The sequence below is a fragment of the Chinchilla lanigera genome, unplaced genomic scaffold (genome assembly GCF_000276665.1).
Source record: "Chinchilla lanigera isolate Chin_1 unplaced genomic scaffold, ChiLan1.0 scaffold00039, whole genome shotgun sequence".
Classification (NCBI taxonomy): Eukaryota; Metazoa; Chordata; class Mammalia; order Rodentia; family Chinchillidae; genus Chinchilla; species Chinchilla lanigera.
In genome coordinates this window covers 1701275-1720555 of record NW_004955440.1, presented here as the reverse complement: position 1 = coordinate 1720555, position 19281 = coordinate 1701275, and the positions used below count along the sequence as shown (strand labels likewise).

Below are 19281 nucleotides of genomic sequence, written 5' to 3'. Positions count from 1 at the left end.
CCAGGCATGTTGGCACACTCCTGCAGTCCCAGCACTCAGGAGGCTGAGGCAGGAGCGAGTTCAAGACCACCCCAGGCTACAAAGTAAGCTCAAGGCCAGCCTGAACTGCATAGCGAGACCCTGTCTCAAAAAGACAAAAAATAAAAAAGAGAAAGACTACTTTTTATTTCCCATGTAATAGTTACTTATTTTTTTGAAATCCAAAGATTGTACTACATAGTTCTCTATTGTGAACTTGCAGTATTTTTTCAGGAATCTCCCCTTTGTGCCTGTGCTGGTTGGTCAACTGGAGTTCTTTCAGCAAATGTAACATTCATGGGTAACTAGAGGACCAAAGGTTGAATGTAACATTTGGGTTACTTTTTTTTGGAGGGGGGGGATTTTTATTTTTTTAATTTTTTTTTATTTTAAAAATGAAAAAACTGACAAAACAATGAAGACAAAAATCAAAACAACACAAAAACAACAAAAATGAAACACGACCTCAAGACAAAAATGCATATTGGGGGTTGGGGATTTAGCTCAGCGGCACAGGGCCTGCCTGACAAGTGCAAGGTCATGAGTTCGATTCCTAGTACGGGGCGGTGGGGAACAACCCCAAGACAAAATGATAGAAATTTACAATAGCTGCTAAATTACATACTGTTACCTTCAACAAAGTTGCTCAGTCCATTAGATGTAAGAATGTAAGATTGATCAAACAATCAAAAACAGTAACAAGTAAAAAACAATAAAAATAATTTTAAAAAAACACTGGAAATGATGCAGAGCTTCATTACACAAATGGTAGGAGTTCAACAATAGTTCTTATACTGCACACTGTTTTCAGATCAATTTTAAAATAGGTGCGACAAGTCTGTTCACACCCTCATATAGTGTCATATGGCTTACTACTACACAAATAAAGACCTGGTGGCTGAGTTCCAGGATAAATTTCTAAATTCAAGGGGTAAAATGTCTTCACATCTATCAAAACCTATCTTTTTATACCATATTTGGCAGGTTTATTTTTGGCACATGTTGCCAAAAGTTACAACTGCAGCGAAACGGTGCAAGTTGTTCACTGCCATCTATTCCAATGGTATATAAATCGCTTGACAGTCCAAAACAAAGCTTTCAAAAAACGAGTAAATAGCAGCCAAACTGTTGGATTTCCTTTCTCTCTTGGTGGGTCTTTTTATCATCAAAATGTAGGCTATCTTGAAGGAAACCAAATCTCTTGAGTGTCATTATTCTTCTAAAAATCCCAAGGTCACATCTATCATTTCCCCATAAATCCTCTAGATTCTGACAATTAGAATGATAAAATCTTGTTATGAAGGCTTTCAGTTCAGATAGTGAGGTGTCATGACAAATATATTTTTGAGTGCAGTATTACTATTGGTGCATGTAGAACACTTTATTTATACTTCATTATTAATATATTTCACAACATCTTGTAGCATATCATCTGTTACAAACAAGTTCCAATACTGAATTGCAGGGTTGGCATTCCATGTAATATGTTTCACCCCTAGAAAGAGACTAATAACATTTTCCAACCTAGTTCTAATGTTGGATCCTTTAGGTATATGTCTTGTAGAACTCTGACTAGTCAAATATTTATTTACATTACTGTTTTCTTCCTCTTGTGAATCAAGGTCTTCACTCTGTGCTTCTCTATCTGTCTTTTTTTTTTTTTTTTTTTCAGTACCAGGAATCAAACTCAGGACCTTGAGCTTGCCAGGCAGGTGCTTGTGCCGCTGAGCTACATCCCCGTCCCCTCTATCTGTCTGATCTTGCTAACTTCTTTAGCTTTACTTGATTCAAGTCATCATCAGTAGCCAAGTCACCTGATAACTCACTTTCACCCTCTTCCCATAGCTGTAAAAGTGGATTTTCATGTGATATTGTACTGAATGGGACTAATTCTTCAAGAAAAATCAAAAGAAAACATTGAATAAAACAAATTATAAATACACAAAAATGTAACATGGCACTTAAGGTGGTTTTAAAACTCACCTGTTGACACTCTGACACACCGGCATACACACTGCTGTTCATCTTCCAAGACGGTGAACACAAAACCTGCTTCCTGCATCCCCTCAGCACAGCTACTCAAAGGCACATCCAGGTAACCATTAAGCTGAAGTATCTTCATCACATAAGTATGGTATAGGCATCGGCTACTCAGTATGAGGAACCCTTATGCATTACGGATGATCCAGACAGCTGAAACAAGGAAGTACTTAACAAACTGCTTCCTCTATAAAACATGTCCTAAGTGGAGACAAGAGAACATACTCCTAGAGCAATAGTTACCCAACACAGACAGAGTTCAGAAGTTGTGCAAGATTTACAAGTCACACTTTCCAGTTCAGCGCCTTGACTTCCACGTACTCACATCATGATTCTTTGTGTTTCTGGTCCAGGTGGGGCTGCTCTAAAGGGTCCAGGCCTCAAGGAATTAAAGCCTATTGAAAAGACATCCTTCTGCTCCAGTCGCTTTGCTAGCTCTACGAAGTATTCTTGCCTAAAAAGTCAATGCCACCCGATAGCCTTAGCCAGGTAGTCACAGACGTCCCCTCAGGATCGGAGGTGGCATGGCGAGAGCAACCCCCAGCTCACTGGCATCAGAGTGTGCCTGCATTTTTTTGATGGTTCCAAATAGCAAGGGCTGGCTGAACTTCCTGGTCCTCTCTCCTCCAAGGGCAAATATCCTGGGCTCCCTGCTTAGCTAGGACAAGTATCTGCTTATTACACACTAACATGGCCTAGCAGGTCCTCCAATATCTACTTTAGAATAGGAATCACTCCTGAAGTTGCAAGGACAAGGACATTCCTAAGTTCCTCCTCTTAAAGGACTTGATCTGCTGCAAACAGATGGCTAACGAAAAACCTGTCTGAATTCTGCTTCTTCATTTTTGGAACCCAGTTGCCTGAAAGGCAGATAGTTTCCCCCCACCAAAGATACATAAAAATAGCTATGTGGGAGGCCCTATCACTGTCACCCAGAGGCAGTTATTAAAAAATACTATCTTGCTTGTTAGGATCCAAATCTATCCATTATTAGTTCAGCAGGGGTAAGGCCACTTGGCAAGGATGGAGCATCTGTACAAAACTGCTCTTTGTTCCAAGTCTCAGAAGGCATTAAACCAAAGCTTTTGCCAATCCTAACGCCTTCTGGAGTAGGCTACACTAATACATTAATACACACACATAGTCACAAGTATACTATAGAAAAATTTTTAAAAGATAGCTCTATCACAAAAAACTAAGAAGTTCAAAATAGGAGATAAAGTCAATCCAATTATAAGTCTGTTCATTCAAACACAACATTATGTAGTTGCTTCACCTTCAAGTATAAAATCAAAAGCAACAGGAAAAAGCTATTTTAGAAATACTTCTATTATGTGCTTCTGATTTTGGCTAATATCTTCCTTCTGCAAAATTCCTTTTTAAAAAATAAGGAGAAGAAACATGTCCGTTAACTGACACATACAATATGTTTCGGATATCTGTGGAATCTGTCAGCAGAGGATCATAAAGCTGACAAGGACCTCAGCTGGAAGGGAGGAAAGAAGAAATAAAGGCCATTCTGCACAAACTCATCTTCAATCTGCCAAGACTGTGAAGTCTTCAAGACTACCCAACTGGTCTGCCTTATTATTTTCAGGACTTCATGAAGGAGTGTGTTGTACAATTTTCTTCTGAAAAAGTTTGGTTACTTTTAAGTGAAACAGAGCCAATTTCATCTTTATATGGTCTATGTTATATTCCTACATTCACAGTATTAACGTTTTCATCTGTGTCAGCAAGCTCTGAGTAATCCCAGAGAGTGGTGTGCTGGAGCACTCTGGGAGAACAGGCTGAACCTACAGTCACTCCAAATCTACAAGCTCCAGGCAATGGTCTGGACTCCAGTGGACTGAGATTGGAAGGTTAGAAGGAAACAAATCAGAGCTGGTGACCATGTGGCCTCCTTTTTATGCTGCTTTCTGTCTGATGTAGCTTTGAGCCGAAGAAATGAGTTTTGGAAATAACATATTGACACAGAAAAGGCTACTAACCCCAATAACTCCAGTCAAAACTTTGAGAAAATAATCTTCAGTATCTCATCATTATTAAAAACACCTCACTCCTGTACTCAGGTGTAGGCTAATGAAATCAATATTCAAGTGCCTCAGGACTAAGTAAAATCAACTGACACTGTATACTCTTATTCTTGTGTGTTTCTATAAACATCTCATTTGGTACACTGTAGGACAGCTTTCCTTTCTAGTGCTGGGACCAAATTCCCATGAGTGACAGGTCATGTGGATCACACCAGTGATTATGAGATTCAAAAACTATTCATAATGTGAAAAAAAATCACTATCCTTTACCTCCTCAGTACTTTCAATTCTGCATTATTTTTCTCTAATCACAGTCACACTGCTGGGGCTGGGGATTTAGCTCAGCGGCACAGCGCCTGCCTGGCAAGTGCAAGGTCGTGAGTTCGATTCCCGGTACCGGAAAAAAAAAACAAAAAACCAAACAAACAAACATAGTCACATTGTTAACAACTCCATCCTGATTTCCCCTTAAAAATCAGACAAGGGACTTCCTGAGTCACATGAGAACTAGTGCATCACCCTTGAATATGAACATTCGCAAAATTCACCGTCACCGAGAAACCAAGAGGCCATTTACTTCTCTCCTTGGCAAAGCTTTAATGCTCCAACTATCTTAAATATTTCCTGCAGAGCCAATTATGTAACATTAATGACAATTTATAGCCATTTCTACCTGTCTCTATAAAGAAAATGTTGAAGGAGGTCCTTTCTCCTTCCTCATTTTCAAAACAGCGCACCACCAGAGATTTCACTAAAGCGCCACCTACAGTACTTTTCTCTGGAGAGTAATGGGTTGCCCTCAGTCTCTTCTAGAGCTTACGCTTTGATTTTTTTCCTTCTCTTAATTGCACCTGAAGGAGTCTGACTGTAGCCGTCTTAGGCTGACCAGAGGCTGCTCTAGGCCTCTTCCACCCCGCTATGCTTTGACACCTGCTAAACATGTATAATCACAGGCAAAAGGCCCTGCATCCACAGCTACACCCCACACCCCATTACATGCTCCAGCCCCAAACACCGCCACACCCCACATGTCTCAAGCCTCTTCTCTAGCAGACAGCCGCAAGTCCTTTGCACTGAACTTGTCCTCTCACAGCCCCATCTGACCTCTCCGTGCAAGGTCCCCTTCTATGCTCATGACCCTGCAAGACCCCACAGCCTGTAGGAGAGCCGCTGTCTGGTCTGAGTGCCAGGGCGGCCCCTCTCACAAACCTGCCCCCTTGAGCACCTATTTTCTTCTCCTTTTTTCCTAACAACATCTAAACTGTGAGCATGTTTACAGACCAGAAGTCAGGGAAGTACAATTCAAATCTGAAAGAGGAATAAGGCAGCCATCACAGGAGACAGAGACAGGACTGACCAGGAAAAAACTAGGAATCTTCTTTTCAACCAACATGTAACCCTTTTGTTTCACATTCGAGAAAAAAGACATTACAAATGACCCACAGACAGAACCACCTGCTCGATAAATAGTATTTTATTAGAAACCTGCAGTCTCCCTCCCCGCACATCCAGACAGGAGTGCTCCATGACAAGCCGCTGTCCCGCAGAGACACCTGTGCGGCCCCGCTCAGGAACTGAGGACACAGGAAGATGTTGGCCGATTCCAGGCTTTCTGGTTCCCACCCTCATGAGTTTTGGCTCCGGAACCCTGTCAGGGCAATGTCTTTTTTCAATTTTTACACTCAAGTTTTCTTCCTTATTCCCCATGGACAACACCTTTCCAAATACTGGACTCTGTGACAGTGAGTGCCCAAACCCACCATGGATGACTTTATTATTTGGTTATGAAAATTTGATTTATTTTTTTACAAAATAAAATGGAAATCACCATGAACAGGCCTGCCTTCCCCCCTTTTCTGCACCTAGACAAAGGAGGCTGAGAACCCCCCAGCTTCCCCTTGTGTGTATTCCCTTAAGTGGCTAAAGGGAGCCTATAGTCCTACAATACCTTTTATGCCTAGAGAGAAGACATCAAATAACAGAACCAGATGGTGCACACTGAAAGCAAATTATCACTTATCAACTTGCGGTCATTCAATCGTCCTTTTCAATCATCAGCCTGACCCCTATAATTACAATATTGACTTCACACTGTTTTTATCCTACATTAGCCAGAGATGCAAAAATCACCACACAGTGAAACGTTGCCCAATTACGTAGATCTACACTAGGCTCTGACAACAGAGCTTACACAATTTTAACCTTAAATGGGTTTGGTTTCCTTATACTTCAAAATTTTCTAACATCTTTTGGTCTCAATGAAGCCTTTCAAGTCTCTATAACATCTTCCAAAATGTAATAGAATAGAAATCTTTCCCACTTGCCCACATGACTAGGCTAAAATACTGAGCCTCAGACCTCAAAACGGTGTGACAACCACCATGTGACTCTCCATGTCTCTGTGTTGTGTCTGAAAACACAGGTGATCATGGTGACTCACTCAGAGAAGGGGAAGCAAGAAGTTAAGCGAGGGAAGCACAGCTCCAGAATCAGGGAGCACTCTGTAAGAATTAGCAATTGTTATGACCGTGGTCACTGTTGTTTTAACAGGATAACAAATTCCCAAGGTTAATAAAAGGGCAGCTCTACACCAGGCATGGTGGCACATGCCTGTAATCCCAGCACTTGGGAGGCTGAGGCAGGGGGATCTCCATGAATTCAAGGCAAACCTGGGCTACACAGTGAGTTCAAGATCAGCCTGAACTACACAGCAAGACCTTGTCTCAAAATACCAGATAAAATAAAATAGCAGCTCTAGAACCAGTGCAATGCCTAGAACTAGTGCAGTAGAGGGGACCAGACCAGTTATACTTTCACTTTCCTGACAGCTATTTTGTCAGACTGCTGTGGTAATTTAATGGCTTTGGACCTGGAATACCCTTAGTTAAAATAACTCTTCTCCTACAAATGGTCCCTAGACACAGGGTGGTGATTTGCAGAAGAGATAAAAACATGCAAACGCCTGAATTCATCACTGACTTGGATTTGAGAGAGAATACTGGTAGTAACAAAGTTTATCCAAGATTGTACACCAAGATTCAGTGACACCAGGCCGGAAGATCATTTATCGAGGTTTACAATCATTTTTAAGATTCACTTACAATGTCACAAAGAACAGGTCCCCTTGACCAAACTTGAACAGTGCCCCAGATGAAACTGAATATTTTCATCAAAAATTTGGTTTTAAGAGACCCTAAAGAATTTATCTTAAACTGGATGTGGTGGCACATGCCTATAATTCCAAACTCTGGGAAGGTGATGTAGCTTAGTGTGAAGGAGTTGTGTTCAATTCCCAGTACCACCAAAACAAAACACCCTTAAAATTCTGCTTTGAGAGCCATCCTCAACATTTACCCATTTCTTTCCTTAAATCCAATAGTTCTCAAAGTGCAGTCCTTGAACTTGCAACATCAGCACCAGCTGGGAAGTTAAAACCACGAAGTCTCAGACCCTGTGACAGGCAGACTCACTCAGACACCCCGGTAGAGTCCAGCAATTGGCATTCTGGAAGCCACAGAAGTATGAGAACCACCCCAACAGGTTAGGGACCCATACAGGTTGGGTCTTTATTTCAGATAGCCCTTTTCCTTATAAAACTATCTGGCATTTTGCTATTCCTTAAAAACTTGCTATAGGATGATGTCAACTGTTCCTTTCTATTTTTAATTCTTCATGAGGCTGACGATGACTCATTTAACACCTTATGTGATCACTTAAATAGTAAGGTGCCTCTCACACCCCTAATGGAAGGTGACTGCTGCCTGTTATTTCTGATATAATTACAGGAACACTTCAGCAGCATGACTTGTCCTTTACCACCCTCAGTAAAAGCTGTGATAGCGAGTCACAATTAAAGCATTCCATTCTTTTCCGCAATGTGTTCATCATAATTTACTCTTTGAAACTGATCTTACCCCATGTCTCAACAAGGAAACATAGAACCCAGGATCAAATTTAGTTTACTATAAACAGGATCAAAACTGTATGTCTTTAGGCAAACCTTTTCAATTGGCAAGAAACAAGTATGCATCAATTATGTTGCCTTCTCATTTATCTAAGAGAAGTGATACTGAAACAGGGAAAAAAAACCAGTTGATTCAATGTTTTCTATGGGTTTTAAGGTGACCTCATAATAAGGAATGATCCTTTTCTTCCCATAAATCTAATTTTATTTTTATGGAAAAAATAAAATATCATAACAAAATAATAGGAGAATAACCACAGTTAACGCACTATGTATTGCTATCTTTAAAGTAGTTACTCAGAGTACAAGATAAGGAATGATCTTCTTATCAAATGCCAGCCTTCACCGAACTTGACTAATTATCAAAGCAGGAAGCATAAAGGGGCATTCCCTAAATAATAAATAAAACCTTCTCCATATCTTTAATATGTTGAGGTATGTTAAATTCAGAAAACATAATTTCATACCTGCCACGAGGTCTCCTGATGAATCGTGAATACCAACATATTATTAATTTCCCTTTTCTTTTTGATTAATTTCACACTTATGCTGGACAAGAAAGGCGAGATTAATGATGTCCGGGAGACAATGCTCAGTTCTTGTAAGATACTAAATCAACCTCAAGTGTTCAAGTAAATAAAAAGCCCTGATAAGGAAATGATAATAGGAGGTGTTCAAAGCACCATGTAAATATTAATGCCCAGAAACACAGTTTAAATTGGAAACTCTAGTTAACACTCTTATGAGAGGAAAAAGAATGGAGGCCAGACTTGTGAAGACTGCACCTACACACCAATAAGTATGTGCTCTTATCACTGGCTAATGACCTAAATTTATTAAATTGTGTTCTCAATTTCCCAAAGGTTCTCTGGTGTCTCATTCAGTCTCTTCACACCCTTTCCCTTCACTTGCTGCCTGTCCCGAAGATCACGTCAGGACCTCTGGCCCAAAGCATGGGCAGAGGCAGGTTGTCCTCCTCACAGGATATGAAGAAAAGGAGTGAGAATCCTGCAGTTTTGTGTAGATTTATACAAGTCTGTGTGTACTTGCTAATCCTATTTGTGACACAATGCCTACATTGATTAACAACCTGCTATGTGCCAAGACACCAGGAGCTTTGTGTAAGTCATACAACATAACAATACCTCCCCAAGGTATGTACTATTACATCACACAGAAGAAACTGAGGCTCAGAAAGCTAAGTATCTCATACAGATCATCTCTATATTTTTTTAAACCGCTGTCTTTATTGGCAAGTAAATTGTTCAGAAATATTTTCATGGATTTACTAATGACAAAGACTCAGATTTCCATTTAAAAAGTAAACATCAGATTCCACCTCAGCATCCCTACCCACGCGTCACAGTTGGACCTCTCAGCACAAGGCCCAGGAGGCAGGGAGGACAAAGAGGTGCTGAATCTGACACACACAGGCACAGCTGGCAAAGCCACAGTAGGTGATGCCTATCTTCACACAGATCTGTTAAGACTCCAAATCTGGAACGTACCATTTCACATGAATAATGGAACATTTCCAGCTGCCGAGACATTATTTCACAAGATCTGAAAGCTATAAGCATGCCATGTTCCTTTAAAAAAAAAAGTCCCTCCCTACTTCCAGCTCCAACTCTCCTGAATCTTCTTGAATCCCAAAACTGAAAACCAATTTCACAATTCTATGCTATCTGTCCAACTGTCTAAAGTCCATTAGAGTATCCTTGTGTCTTCCCTCACAAAGCAGCTTGCCCAGCCAGGACCTCTGTCCAAGTCCTAGTGCCAAATACAGCAATCAGTCACCTCTGGCCATTGGCTTGAGCAGTGCTGTCCAAGTGATAGTCACTTACCACACCTGGCCACTTCCATTAAAATTAATTAAATCTCAAATTCTGTCCCGCAGATGCACTAAGTCAATTTCAAGCACTGAATGGCCATGTATGACTACTGGTCACCACACAAGGCAGGACAGCTAAAGAACATCCCCATGGAGTCAAGTTCTATGGGATAGTGCTGATATAGAGATATTTCAAGGCTACATCTTTTATCTTTACCAATACCATGCAACAAGCTAGATAACCTACACCACAGAACTAACCGATCCAGGGCTTCATGCCCGTGTGTCCTTAGGGCTTACCATTTAGGAAATAGGTCATGTGGCAAATTTACAAATGAACCAAGTGGACTAGCCTCAGAACAGAAAGCATCAGAACTGAGATACACTAAAAAACAGTCATCATAAGCCTGCATTCAGAAAGGATGCAACTTGATGACACTGCAGCTTGTTAGACTCCTGAGCACAAACCAACGACACACGCAGGCACAACCTCGCCAAAGATCTCTCCAAGTGAGAGAAGCTAATCTCTACAATTCTCCTTTGGCAAGACAAGGTCCTCAAATTTAATCTCTTCTTTTTAATTATTACAGAAAACAACGTAAGAAAAACAACTCTCAAGTCACCGTAGATCCTACCAACCACTCTCAGTAAATTACTTCACTAAAGTTGGAATAAAAAAGCTGGGCGTGGTGGTGTACACCTGTAACCCCAGCACTCGGGAGGCTGAAGCAGGAGAATCGCTGCAAGTTTGAGGCCAGCCTAGGCCACATAATGAGTTCCAAGACAGTCTAAACTGTACAGTGAGGACCCTAATTCAGAAAATTAAAAAAAAAATTTAATGAAAAATTGGAATATAAAACCAGCTTTTATTAATAATGACCCTCTGACAGCAGGCTACCTAGAAGTAGTCATTTAAAAGATTTCTAGGCCGCAATACAAGCATGGATCAAAATATCACATTATACCCCATAAGTATATAATGTATACAATTATGATCAATTAAAAATGAACTTTTAAGACATTAAAATAAAACAATTTCTAGACATCAAAAAAACTAAACAATTCTGAGTATTGCTCCAGTGTGAGAAAGGCTCCAAAAATGGTGTTGGTTACTGTTGGATTAGAACAACCAGGTGGAGCAACAAAGCTGTAAAGAAGCAAGGTCACTGACTTGACCTTGGACTATTACAGGCTGCAAGTTCTCTGCAGAAGGCATCTCTTCTTTCTCTGGTTATTCATGGCCTTCCCCACTGTTCCTCTTCCCCTTGCTCCCTCTGGCCCACTCAGTAGAGACCACTTGTGTTAAACTTCACACCCAAGAAAAGTCAAACTTCACGGCCACCAGCACTAGTCTCTAAAGGGATAGAAGCATGTCAGAATGCCACCTTCATCCACCGCCAGCTCTTTACAGAATCTTGGCAATCCGCTGAGAGTCCCAGACTCACACTGACATACGGGTCAGACCTGGGCATCTCTCATTAAGTGGTAAGATAATAAATGGAAACTCTGCAGAGCTGGGACAAACAGCCTAAGGGGAGAGTTTTCCAATAAAAAAATGCAAATTAATCCATCCTTCTGGGCATGAAGTGGGGAGAAATAAACACAGTCCTCTTAAGAGCCCATCAAAGTCATCAAATCTTGGATCAATGTTCCTCTCTCCTCTCTCAGCATTCAATTCAATCCCATCAGTGAGATTTCTGCGTCTCTTCTCAGCATTACTCACCTCTGCTTAAGGACGCTAGCCAGCTGAATTGCTAATAACCTTGATGAGTGTTCCTGCCTTAACCCTTTCTGACCTAGTAGCTCACAGTCACTTTCTCCTTAGTAGGTCTTTCTCCAGCCTCCTCTCCTGCTTTTTCACAGCCTCCTCCCAACATCTGCTGGGTGAATTCTGAGGTGCCCTCCACAGGGTCTTTCCACTTTAACAAGGAGACTCAAGCGCCACCAGTTCCAAAAATCTCCATCCTGAAGACCGCTGGTGTACCAAGAACTGCTTTACTCCCATCAGTGGGTCTCAGGCAGACTCTCCCTCTCACTGCAATTATTTTTCCTGCACCAATATAGACCACTGATGCATTTCTAAATAAAATCTTCAATTAAAAAATTGGAATAAGGTTAGGTCTGATTAGGGGTGCGGCAACTCCCCTAACCAGACTGTCAGCTCCCCAGGGCAGGCCAGGTCATACACTTTTCAGGGTCTCTAAAGAGCATTTTAGACACAGATTCTCACACAAAACCAACATACCAATCAATTCACTAAAACTAAGGCTTCTACTTATGCTCCTAAACTCATTATTCCAACAGCAGAGACTCGGACCACTAAGGTCATCCCACTTCAATACCGTTTGCAAGGCACTTAACATCTCTAAGCCTCATTTCATCTTCTGTGAAACAGCTGTAATATTAGTACCTACTCCACATGGTCCACAGGGTGGAGGAGATAATGGTAAAGCACTTAGCACATAGTGCTTTACACACAGCAGGCATTCAATAAAATGCTGCCTTTACTCCTCCTCCTGTTATTAAGTCCCCTTAAAGGAACAATGCAGCATAGTAGAAATCACATGTTTGGGATCTGGGTCCAGTTCTATTCAAATCCTAGCTATGGGACCTTGGGGAAATTATTCAACCACTCAGCTACAGTAGTCATGTGTCACTTAATGAGGGAGATAGATATCTTCTGAGAAATGCATCGGTAGGCTATTTCATCCTTATATAATTGTACTCACATGAACTAAGGTGACTATGACACCACTGGGCAATACTGTTTTATTGTTATACCACTGCAGAATGCACATGGTGGTTGACCCGGTACCGTGTGGCACAGGGCTCAGAGTTAGGTTGTAAAAGGGGAATGATAACCTCAAAGCATTAAACTAATAAGGAAATGCAAAAAGTTCTCAACACATAGTCAGCAACTCAATTTGTGGCATTTACTAAAATATGACTTTAATGCAATGAAAGCCCCAACATAACTGGAAAGGAGTAATTCTCTTGCTGTCCTCACTCACAGCTCTGCTATCTCCTCCCAGTCCGATCGTCCAGGCTACTCCCAAACCAGGCCAGAGCCTTTTCAGCTGACAACCTCTTGCCTGCCAGTAAAAGGTCCTAAAACTGTGAGTACAAAAAATTACATTAAGAACTGGGAGGAGACTAGCCCCTCTAAGGGAAATATGTGCACCTTTACTGTTACCATTTCATCAGACTCCAATACTCATATCACACATATTTTATACTTAATACTAGCAAGATCTTTCCTAAAAAGAAGACACGCTGTTACTACTGGTTCTTTTCTTTTTAACAAATCTGATTGAAACTATTCTAACAATGACAACAACAAAAAAGAGCTCAAAGCTGTGAGAGAAAAAACAGAGATTTGAAATAGATATTCAAACAAGTACACGAAACATTGACAACTCCATAAAAGGCAGCCTCAACCGGGATCACACTCTGAAGGGGAAAAAAAAATAATCAACTTTACTCTTGCAGACCAATTTTTGAAAACCTCTAAGAGGAAGTCAGAAGAGATTCCGGAGGTTCTACTCCCTCAATCCCCGGGGCCCCAGACTTCCGCCTCCTCCACACTGGAGTCCAGGGCCCCAGGAGGCTGAGAGAGGAACTCTTGGCTCGGGTCCCTCTGCTGCAGATGGGGGCTGGAAGGCAAGTGGCCAGCATTCACCAGTTAAATGAGTTACCAGGTAACAAGGTTCCCACCAGAAAAATCTATCTTCTAAGCCATGGTCGGACTCCACAAAGCTGAAAAATGACTTCACTTTCTTCTCAACACCCTCAAGCCCAGCCAAACCCCCAGACTCAGGCCCCACAGCCCAGGCAAGGTACGGGGCAAGCACCAGCCGGGCAGACAGGCCTTTACTCCAGCCCTGCACAGTCAGCTAAGGCAAAGACAGTCATTCCCTCCTGATGCGGGGCAGGGAGTCTATCCTTCCCAGGAGGCTGGAAACTTTATACAAAGCTACAGGCTTACTGATGGTCCCCCAAACCCACAAAGCTCCCCACCACCATGCTTTCTCACCAACTTCCACAACTCCAGCTCTCCTCACTCCAGCCTTGGGGCTGGCAGATATTCTTTGCTGAACCACTTAAGTCCACCGGACACTCCTGGCAGCTCCTAGTCCGTGAGAAGTGTCAGGTGACACTAATGATCACAGCAGAGCAGCAGCTGGCATTACTGGATGCCCATGAACCAATCAGGTCCTGCTGCCGGAGCAACTTTTTTTTACCAGCACTCCTTTCAGGCATTAATCTCATTTGCAGATGAAGGACTGAAACACAGAGTTAAAGTAAGCCATGTACAATCACAGCCGGGGAATGAAGCAGGATGTAAACCCACCTGTCCCACGGCAGCACTGTCCCATTTGGTCACTCTGTGTTTGTCCTTCTGCTGACCACTCTGGGAGTGACAGTGCTCTCCCGAGCTCAGTACACCATCTTCAGGTGCTGGGGGAGGCTAGTTGGACCAGCTGAGTCCACACAATGCTGGGCCACTCTTCCTGCCCCTCAACCCCTGCAACAGCTGGGCCCAGCCTCGACCTCAGCATTCCACACGAGTGCCTCACGCAAGCCAGGCTATAGTCTGCAGATGGGGAAACTGAGGCTTCCTTTCACCGCAGGCAGCAGCACCACACTAGCCAGGCAGGTGTTTCTCTTGTTTTTTTTATGTAAATCCACCCCTTTTAAGGAAATACAGCAGTACAATGCTCAGCAATCTGTATTTTCCCTCTCCAGATAATTCAGAAGGCATTAAAGAACCATTCTTCTCCAGAGCCATCATTTTCAGAGTCGGAGAAAGATGTCAGAATCTCTGAAAGAGCTTTTAAAGAGACGTGTCACAGTAACAACAAACAAGACAGCGCCCAGGGCATCAAGAGTGAGGGAAGGAGCAGAGTTACTCTCAACTCCAGTCCTTATCCTCCCCCGCAAACTGGTTTATTATGCAGATGGTTAAACTGGGTCATGTGAAAGTGCTCTGTAAAACTGCACAGCCCTCTCCAGATGTTTGGTGCTCACGTGTAACTAGAAGAACACAGCTGTCTCGCTCAGTGAGCCTGCATAAAGCACCTTCCTGTCTAAGCAACCCTGTCATCTTCCAATGAGCTAACATTCCCACCTCTAGGGACTCCAGTAGCAGGCTGAGATGGAGGGATGAGAGGAAGACAGTGAGGGAGGGAGGGATCCTAGGGACTTTTACAGGACACTATGATGGGAATATGGGCTTTCTCTAATTTAGTCTTACATGAAAGCGCGCTACCTCTACTGGAACCAAGAAATTAACATTGTCATAATACAGGCTTTATTTAGATTCTACAAGTCTTCACTAGCATTTTATTTCCCCAAACCTGTTTGAGGTAGACACCATTCTAATTCCCACAGGAAGGAAGTTGCTGAGGACTCATATGACTCAATCACCCGCTCACTGTGAAATAGCAAAGATGAGCACGGCTTGGATTTGAACTCAGCTCCTCCATATCTGGAGGCTCTATTTTACCCCTACACAGTAAGCTTCCCTAGAGGTTGCCATCCCTATTTACGGAACAAGAAAACCTAAAGTAAAGCTATTTACCTGGAGGCGCACTGCCAGCACCAAAGCTGCATGTGTATCACACCAAGGTCAAAGCCACGATTCAGCAACATCACCAGCTACCTCTGTGACACGTAGGATAAGGGCTCCTGACACCCAGGAAGGATGTCATAAAAGCTGATAGGAAGGGAAGGGGGTCACACACCCGGAGACAACCTATCTAGGGCCACTGGCAAGCTTAAGAGCTCATGTGGCTGGTAGAGAACAAAGTGTCCTTAACAAGAATTTGTAGAGGAACGCGTTGCCATCAATGTCTGTGCTAACCAATGGTTGCCATCAGTGGTCACCAGGACCCTTGCTTTGGGTTTTACAGCATGGTTATAAGGAGCATCTTAAACGCGTTCTCCACTGTGAGCTTTCCCTACTCTGGGGTCAGAATAAGCTCACACAGAATGGCACAGGCTGCGTGGGAGGAAGGAAAAGACAGGCTCACATGGGCGGCCTATAACAAGCCACATGTGTGGCTTTTCTCCACCTTTTACTGTATTTCCTGATTGGCATTGTATAAGCTAGCAGGTCATGGGGCAAACCACTTTGTATTATTGGAATAACTGTTTTGTTCTTTCTTCTCAATCACTGGTTTTCAAAGTGTGTTGTCCAGACCAGAAGCAGGGTATCATTTGGGAACTCATTAGAAATGCAATTTCTTGGGTTGCTCTCCAGGCCTATAGTATATCATGAACTCTGGGAATGGGCTTGGCAAGTTGTATTGACAAGCCCCTCAGGTATTTCTGCTGCCTGGCACAGTGTGAGAACCCTTTACTCATGGCTGTGATACAGAAATGTATTCAGAATGGCCCCTCCGCAAATAAACACTATAGTTCATGGATTTAGGTGCTCAGCCAGAAGGGAGTAGAATCCATTCATTGCACAGAGGCAGTGTAGCCTGGCTCATGCTATTCATGGGCTTCACGGAGCTTACAGCACAGAAGAACCTGAAGATTCCAGCCCAAGAAACCTAAAAATGAGTAGACATTTACAGTCTGTGGCAAACACTGAAAGAACGTTGCATATAGTGGAGAATATTGAGGATCAGCTTTCACCTCAGGCCAAGGGGCCTCCCTGTGGAAAGATCAGTTAATCTTAGATACAAAATAGGAGGAGCAGAAGTTAGCCAGGCAAAGAGGGAAGTAAGTAAGCAAATGTTCTCAGTCCAGGCAAAGATTGTGCAAAGACCATGCGGCAGGAATGAGCTTGGTGCTTTGCAGACAATGTTGTTAGGAAGCCAGGTTGCACCAGGCGTGGAGGCACACACATGAAATCCTAGGACTCTGGGAGGCCGAGACAGGAAGATCACAAATTTGAGTCCCACCTGGGTCACTTGGCAAGATCTTATTTACAAAAAAAAAAAATCAGAGATGGCTGGGGATATAGCTTAGTGCAAGAGCCCTAGAGCTAATCCCTAGTATTGCAAAGAAGAAGAGGAAGAGGGAAGAGAAAGGAGAGGGGCCACCACCAGCAGCAAAAGCAGCCAAGGTAGCTGAAAAGAGGAGGCTGAAGTTGCAAAGAATCAGCTGGAGACACACCTGGCCTTGATGCATGCAAAGGCCTGGCAGGTGTGATTAAGTTGATGTTAAAAACTAAGTTTAATAAAGGTATGTTCAAATCTTAGGTTCTATACTGACAATAAAACTAACAAGTAAGGTCAGGGCAAGTAGCTCAGTGGTGGAACACTTGCCTAGCATGTGTGAGGTCCTGGGTTTGATTCCCAGTAATACAAAAAGAACAAAACTAGTATTTTTTTCAGCACTTCCTACGTGCCAGGCACTGTCCTCAGCATTCCCCATAAAAAAAGTGTAACAACAAGGCAGTAGACTCCATTATTATCATCCCATTTTATGGATGCCAAAAGAAGCCAATCAAGTTGACCATGTGTAAGAAAGAAGCTAGCAAAGAACTGGACCAGAGTCATTCCAGCTTTAGGACCCAAGCTCTGGGCCTCATCACTGTGCAGGAGAATGAAGAGGCAGACAGGGGCAGTGGTCTGGTTTGCGTTTCCAAACCACTGTGGGTGCAGAACGGGAGAGGGAGTAGAAACAGAAAGCACTGCATCTTGTAGGCAAGAAATGACTGTGACCTGGGCCAGGGTGGTGACAGCAGAGATAGGCAAGTAACACAAGTGTAGAGAAAGAGTAGACTGTCCCAGGGACCATGGACAAAGAGCGCACCTTAACCCACTCCTGCCATCTTCTCTGGAGAACAGGAATAAGGACTGAACAGAGTTCTTACCCTGTGGGGCCACCCAAAACAGAGTGCTGTAACTGTGACAGAAATACCCTCACTTGGCCTCTTTGGTTTAAGCAGAGTTATACCTCCACAGAGCATCTGGAGAGAAAAGCCCGTCCTTTGTGCTGAATGGACGCTCTTAGAATCAGAAAAGGTCACAGGCGGCCAAGACATCTCACCACAGCGGCCTCACGGCACTGACCAGAGTCAAATTTAGGTTTAACAAGATACTTCTACCCAGTATTTTAACAAGCACTTTCTCTTTAATTATCTTGACAGGCTCGTAGCTCATTACGGGGAGGAAGATGGCACGTTTGTCAGAATGGCCTCAATTCCTAGGAAAGTCCTCCTACCTTTGTTAAAATGGCAGGAGAGTCCAGATGTTCAACAATTTCCTTGTGTTGGAGTATTAGTATGGTCTACATCACTTCATTTTAAATAAAAAGAGTGTGGGTGTGTATGTTGAGAGGGGATGGAGTTCTACCTCACTCATCCAGCAGAGCTTAAGAATCAACACCACTAGCAGGTAAGTGCCAGAAGGGCAGAGACATCAACCTACCAAAGGGGCTGCTGGGCCAGGGCGAGTATTACTGCTCAGTGGTACAGCACTTGCCTAGCCTGTATGAGGTCCTGGGTTTGATTCAGTTTGATTTGGTCCTGTCAGCGGATAGCTCTAACCATGGCTGGGCTGTTCCCCTCCCCACAATGACCCACGCATGGCTAGTCACAGCTGGACAAGCCAGGTGTGCAGCCAGCAGGCTCTAGAGAACATGGAGGTAGAAAGTAGGCAGGAGTCCACCTCCTGCTATATGTAAGTCACAGTCCCACTTATACTGCAGTTGTGATTAAGGCCACCTGAACTTTGGAGCTCTGAAAGGTTTCATCAAAAAAGACCTTCAAAGAGGGCAAAGTACCCTCTGAATCTCTCTCCTGACTCTCCATTTCCCCACCACTTATCTCTGCCATGGTCCTCTTTCTTGCACTGCCTTAATTGGGCACAAAGTCTCTGTATTATAAACTGCAATTATAAAACCTGCTGAGTAAAAAAATGTTCTGTCTTCCCCTTGTTTACATAAGTACTAAAATAAGTATCTCTGTTAAGTAGGGCTCTGGGTCTTTTTTCCCTATAGGATACAAAGCCTTAAAAAGGCCAGTGACAGGCCTATCCCTTCCTGGGAGGGGCCAGGAAGCTTCTAACAGTATGTGGGAGAATAAAGGGTCCAGGTGGGAGGTGGATGGGAAGGGATGGGACAGAATGGTACAAGATAAGACGGGACAAGCCATCTCTCTGGGTCTCAAACCCATAGCATAGGGCTTTCTCTCCCCAGGAGCTATGAGCACCAGTTAACACACCATTCAACAAAGACTTGAAGGCTGGAGAAACACAGTTATCTGCTCTAAGCAAATAGTCCTCCAGTGGCCTGTAAGACGCTGAGTGAGTGGCTAAATCACCCAGCAGGGTCTAGCAGGCAATACAGAAAACTCCTCGGAGACAGCAAGCCAGTAAATGCAAAGCATTATCATTCATAACAGGATTAATAACAACACAGGCTGGAAACAGACACCA

At 43.1% G+C, this 19281-nt stretch overlaps 1 protein-coding gene across 1 annotated transcript in view; it reads right to left on the bottom strand.

Moving 5' to 3' along the window:
- The window catches only part of Mgat5 (mannosyl (alpha-1,6-)-glycoprotein beta-1,6-N-acetyl-glucosaminyltransferase), a 299821-nt gene extending 284283 nt beyond the window's left edge, over positions 1-15538 (bottom strand). The window contains exon 1 of the mRNA XM_005390737.2: positions 15471-15538. The gene's annotated coding sequence lies outside the window, so the exon portion shown is untranslated. The remainder of the gene's footprint in view (positions 1-15470) is intronic.
- Between the last annotated feature and the right edge of the window lie 3743 nt (positions 15539-19281).